This window comes from Morone saxatilis, unplaced genomic scaffold, assembly GCF_004916995.1.
Source record: "Morone saxatilis isolate NCDOM2014 unplaced genomic scaffold, NCSU_SB_2.0 Contig4, whole genome shotgun sequence".
NCBI classification, from domain to species: domain Eukaryota; kingdom Metazoa; phylum Chordata; class Actinopteri; family Moronidae; genus Morone; species Morone saxatilis.
The window spans coordinates 17,820,465-17,820,774 of record NW_023339984.1 but is presented as its reverse complement, the minus strand read 5'-3'; the positions used below and the strand labels follow the sequence as shown (position 1 = coordinate 17,820,774).

Here is a 310-nt window from a genome sequence, read left to right as displayed (position 1 = left end):
TCTGAGAAGAACAGTTTTTCGTATATCGTCCCTCCTGTGAAACACTTATAAGGGACACTGCGTGACAAGTTGTATGTTCCATGATCGTCATGGATGGATGGAACGTACATAAGGTACATAGTAAACATTATACCTGCAAAACGTGAGCATGTTAGCATACTAAAGTTAGCATTTAGCTTTAAGTACAGAGCTGCTAGCATGGCTGTAGACGGTTAAAAAAAAGTCATTGTCATTTCAGCTTATATTTTTATCTTTTGTATATATTGACCACAGGTTCTTGTCCTTTGTCTGTCCTGTTCTTTGGCTCCAC

General features: G+C 38.4%; 1 protein-coding gene across 1 annotated transcript in view; it reads right to left on the bottom strand.

Annotated features, from left to right (window-relative positions):
• The window catches only part of LOC118337950, a gene marked incomplete at its 5' end in the record, with an annotated part of 10,454 nt that overhangs the window by 5,378 nt on the left and 4,766 nt on the right, over positions 1–310 (bottom strand).